General features: G+C 37.8%; 1 non-coding gene across 1 annotated transcript; it reads left to right on the top strand.

Moving 5' to 3' along the window:
• Positions 1 to 209: 209 nt before the first annotated feature.
• LOC130953163 (small nucleolar RNA R71) lies at positions 210 to 313 on the top strand. Its single transcript, XR_009075336.1, has one exon. It is a non-coding gene; the product is annotated as a small nucleolar RNA R71 (small nucleolar RNA).
• The last annotated feature ends 5,438 nt before the right edge of the window (positions 314 to 5,751 follow it).

A 5,751-nucleotide genomic window follows, 5' to 3' on the forward strand; every position in this document is an offset into this window, starting at 1 on the left:
CAACATGGTTCAGCTCCATGACTCCCTTAGTGTTGTGTTTCTCTGAAGCATAGTAGTACTCATTCTCAGCCACTGTCTCAATCACTTCAATGGCTTCTTCCACAGTCTTTTTCCTGTTCAATGAACCTCCTGATGAATGGTCTACAGCCTTCCTTGATTCATAAGAAAGTCCATCATAGAAAATATGCAATTGCACCCAGTCATGGAACATGTCTGGTGGGCATTTCCTTGTCAAATCCTTGAACCTCTCCCATGCCTCGTAGAGAGTTTCACCATCTTGTTGTCTAAAAGTCTAAACCTCAGATCGAAGCCTATTGACCTTTTGTGGGGGGTAGAAACGTGCCAGAAACTTGCTTTCCACCTCATCCCAGGTTGTTAGGCTCCCCCTTGGGAATGATTCCAGCCGCTTAGCTGCCTTGTCCCTAAGTGAAAATGGGAACAAGAGCAGTTTATAGGCATCTTCCTGGACTCCATTGGACTTCACAGTGTCGTAAATTCTCAGGAATTTTGTGAGATGTTGGTTTGGATCTTCATTAGCACTCCCACCAAATGAACAATGATTCTCCACCAGTGATATTAGCTGTGGTTTGAGTTCAAAATTGTTGGCCTGAATGGGTGGTTTCTGAATGCTGCTACCACAATTCCCAGAGGTTGGGTTTATGTATGAACCAAGAACCCTCCTCTCGGGAATGGCATTGTTTCCATCAGCTCTCTCATGGTTGTGAACTTCTCTATCCATGTTGAGATCTAGAGCTTCCTCAAAATTGTCCTCAGATTCTCCTTCAGATTCTTCTTCTCCCAGTACTCTCTTCCCTCTTGCTTCCCTTCTAAGTTTATGAAGGGTCCTCTCTGGTTCGGTATATGGAGGAGTTGATGTCTCTCCTCTCCTACCTGTCATACAAGAACACAGCACAGGCAACAAACAAGTGAAATACTCTTGGTTAATGGAAGAGTATGGTTAGAGCAGTTGAGGAATTAATTCAAATAGTTAGTGAGTCAGTGAGTTAGTTGCTTGAATTTAAAGGCATAAAGAAAGAAAGCAAGTAACAGAGTGCAGAAATTAAAATTCAACAAGTAACTTAAACTGAATTAACAAAACAAGAAAAATGCTCAATCTAGTTAACTTCCAATTTGAGAATTGTCAATCGAAAACCAATCCCCGACAACGGCGCCATAAACTTGATGTGCTATAAACTTGATAGCTACGATTTTAGGAAATTGCACGATCGGCAAAAATTCCTTCCGGCAAGTGCACCGGTTATCGTCAAGTAAAAACTCACAATAGAGTGAGGTCGAATCCCACAAGGATTGGTTGAGTGAGCAATTCGGATTAGAAGTGTGTTCTAGTTGAGCGGGATCAAGATTTAGATGAGAATTGCGGAATGTAAAATTGGCGGGAAACGTAAATGGCAAGAAATTAAAAGTGCAGAATCTTAAATTGCATGAATTAAAGAGCGAGAAGCTAAATTGCTGAAATTAAAAGGGGATCGGGGTGATTGCATGAGTTTAATTGCAGAATGTAAAGAGAAAGTGGTAGATCAGAAATGGGGAATTCATTGGGTTTCAGGAGATATTGAGATCTCCGAATCAAAACATTTTTATCCCTTCCTCAACCAATGCATTCATTGAATTTTACTTGGCAATCTTATATGATTGGATCCCAATCCCTTGGCTCACCAATTCTCTCTAAAAAACAAACAAATTCCCAATCCCTTGGTTTAAATGTTCATAAGAAGAGATGATGCTCGATCACTGATTATACCACACAGTTTCATGAACCACAATTTGGTAGGATTACATGTCATAATATCCATCCAAACCCCAATCCAATTCACTGTGAGAAAGCTTCTCTAGCATGAATCCTCCATTCCTTTCCCAAGGTTCCGAAGGATTCCAATTATGGATAATTTCTTTCCCAAGACAACTATCCAATGGAATTAGATCGAGAAGCTTTCTAACAAAATTCAAGAGAAAAGATTGAAGAAGAAGATAAAAACTATTATTGATTCATTGAATTACAATAGAGCTCCCTAACCCAATGAAAGGGGGTTTAGTGAGTCATAGCTCTGAATTCAATTACAAAAAGATGAAAAACTAGAAAAATGATCAAAAGTTCCCAGTTTGTGTTAACCCACTTAAACTTAAATTCTATCCTATTTATACACTTTCTAAATTGAGCTTCTGTTGTGTTTCTTGGGCTTTGAGGCCTTTCCCTGATTTCCTTTTGCTTTGGGTTTATGATCCAAAATCCTGATGAGGCTGCTGATCCAATTCTGTAACATTCATTGAGCAAACTTAGTGATAATCAAGTAATGACACATGACTCAACAAATTGAAGTTCCAGACTCATCAATTCTTCAGGCCCAATCCCATAAACCATGATATTCAATTGGGTTTCATACCAGAGTATGTTTAAGTTAATGTTTGTGCTCAAATGCTAACTTAAACTGCAATATCTTTGGCCCAGAAACCTTTTCAATTAGTGGCGTTTAAGTTGCAGTTTAAGCTTAAACTGCAACTTAAACGTTGGACACTCCTGGAGGTGATATAATTCAAGCACGTTTAAGCTTCAGTTTAAGGTTAAACTGAAGCTTAAACGTGGAAATGGAAGAAAGCAACCCTGGAGGGTAAAGTAGTCGAACACGTTTAAGCTTCAGTTTAAGGTTAAACTGAAGCTTAAACGTGGAAATGGAAGAAAGCAACCCTGGAGGAGAATGGTCGAACACGTTTAAGCTCCAGTTTAAGCTTAAACTGGAGCTTAAACGTGGAAATGAAGAAAGCAACCCTGGAGGAGAATGGTCGAACACGTTTAAGCTCCAGTTTAAGGTTAAACTGGAGCTTAAACGTGGAAATGGCTCCCTGGTGCATTTCTCATTTCTGGCGTTTAACTTCCAGTTAAACTGGAGGTTAAACGCCACTTTCAGCTTTTCCTCTGCTTTCATGATTTTGGCGTTTAAGCTCCAGTTTAAGCTTAAACTGGAGCTTAAACGCCACTGATAGTTCCCAGCATTATATGGCTTGGCAGTTTAAGTTCCAGTTTAAGCTTAAACTGGAACTTAAACTCCACATGTGATATTCAAGCTTCTTTTATTGATTTTGTTGCTTCCTTGCCTAGCCTCTTCTTCCCTGAAATCATCCAAACAACTGCATCAAAGTCTTGCAAAATTTCATGAGAAATCTTCCATTCATAGCATTCAAGTAATATAACTAAAAACTCATGGAATTTGCATCAAAATCATACTGTTTGGATGGTTCATTGCTTTGTTATTCATTTAACCATTCTTGGTTAATTTAAGCTCAAGAAAATGCATAAAACAACTAAAACTAACAGAAAAATGCTAGTGAAACTAGCCTAAGATGCCTTGGCATCAACGCAAAGGAGAGCAAGGTGGACGGGTTGTTACAATTGATGAGCTCCTTCAAAAGGTTGTGTGGATGACTTGTTTGTTGCCCCATTTTGAAACTTTCCTTTCCTTCCGTATTGGTGGCCAACCCAAAAGGAAAGAAAGAAAGAAAATTAAACCTATAACAAAGATAACAAAATAAACAGAACATAGGCGGGGGTTAATGCCAAATAAAAGTAGGGTTCTCACACTACATGTTAGCTAAGCATGTGACTAAGAAAATAATATGGGCTAATGGCATATCAACAAAATCAAACAAGTCAATAGGCACCAAAATAATGCAAGAAATTCTCAACAATTGAATGGAAAAATGCAACACCATTATTAAAATGAGAAACTTTAGAAAATAAAATGAGAACAAGGTAGAATAATAAAACTAGAATGCAATGAATGAAAAGAAGCAAATGCAATAAAAGAAAATGGAGGAAGAGAAAAAAAAGAAATTTGTTTTTTTTAGTATTTTATTTATTTATTTATTTATTTATTATTATTATTATTATTTTTTAATTTAATTTTTTTATTAAAAGAGAAAAAAAATTTTCCAAGAGAGGAAGAAGAAAGGATAAAAAAGAAAAAAATAGAAAGAAAGAAGAAGAAAAGAGGAAAGAAGGAGAAAAGAGGAAGGAGAAAAGCAGGGAGCAAATCCGCGCGTGCGCGCACAGCGCGCTTACGCGTGGATGCAGCAGGGACAATCCCTGCACGCGCGCACAGAGCACTTACGCGTGGACGAGATTGTGCTCCCAGCACAATGCTAGCACAAAGCGCGCACAACTCTCTGGTTTTTGTACTAGAAGTTGCGGAAGTGCAATCCGCGCGCGTGCAGAGCGTGCTATCGCGCCGATGCCCCTTTTTTTGCCTAAAAAGCAGAAAAAAAATGCCCAAGAGCTCCCTATAATGCCTACAACTCTTCTTTATTCAATCAAATATCATACAATTCACGAAAATGCAATTTGATTTTAGGATTTATTCAACTATTAATGAACACAATATACATGTCAATATACTAACAACCAATCTATACAAACAAATCAATATGAAATGAAAATCTACCTACAATGGCAACTCAAATCACTTATTAAACAAAACTAAACGAGAATGGAAAGAGTTTACCATGGTGGGGTGTCTCCCACCTAGCACTTTTATTTATTGTCCTTAAGTTGGACTTATGTGGAGCTTCTTATCAAGGTGGCTTGTGCTTGAATTCTTCTTGGAACTCCCACCAATGCTTGGACTTCCAATAAGCTCCATTGTTCAATATCAATATCTCCAAGCTATGATAGAGTTCTACACACACCATGGGCTCCCAAATTTGATTCTCTTTGTGAGATCCGGGATCCCACACTTTGTTTTGGCACCCATCTTCAAATTGATCATCATGATTCCAATTGGGTGGCATGGCCTTAGAATTCTCAAAGAAGCTTCCAAACAACTTCCTAGACCCATGCAATTTGGTTCCACACCAATCATTGCTCTTGAATTTTGAGCATGCAACCGTCATGAGCTTAGAATGATGTTTCCAACCACTACACAACTCTTTCCTACTCTTATCTCCACAAAGAGCTCTAAGTTGACCATCATTTTGAATCAAGCCATATTCAAGCGAGAAAGTAAAGCTTAGGGATAAGAATTTTACCCACTTGAATGTTGTGTTGGATGGTTGATGTGTGGAGAACGATCCAACACGAAACTCACCGGCAAGTGTACCGGGTCGCATCAAGTAATAATAACTCACATGAGTGAGGTCGATCCCACAGGGATTGAAGGATTGAGCAATTTTAGTTTAGTGGGTGATTTAGTCAAGCGAATCAAGTTTTGGTTGAGTGATTTGTGTTTAACAGAAAGTAAATGACAGTAAATGTGCAGTAAATTGAAGAACAGAATTGTAAATTTGCAGAATCTTAAAGAGCAAGAAAGTAAATGACTGAAACTTAAAGTGCAAGAAACTTAAATTGCAGTAACTTAAATGACAAGAAAGATAAATGGCTTGAATATAAAAGGGAACTGAGGAATGGGATTGCAAGATCTAAACAAAGAGGAAGTAAAGTGCAACAGTTAAGGTAGCAGAATTTGAATTAGGAGCAATGGGAATTTAAACAGCAAAGAAATTAAATGCAGCAGAGGTTCTGATGAGCGGATAATTTGTATGCTTTTTGGCATTGTTTTTAGTATGTTTTTAGTAGTTTTAGTTTAGTTTTTATTATATTTTTATTAGTTTTTAGTTAAAATTCACTTTTCTGGACTTTACTATGAGTTTGTGTGTTTTTCTGTGATTTCAGGTATTTTCTGGCTGAAATTGAAGGTTCTGAGCAAAAATCTGATCCAGAGACTAAAAAGGACTGCAGATGCT

The sequence above is a fragment of the Arachis stenosperma genome, chromosome 9 (assembly GCF_014773155.1).
Source record: "Arachis stenosperma cultivar V10309 chromosome 9, arast.V10309.gnm1.PFL2, whole genome shotgun sequence".
Lineage (NCBI taxonomy): Eukaryota > Viridiplantae > Streptophyta > Magnoliopsida > Fabales > Fabaceae > Arachis > Arachis stenosperma.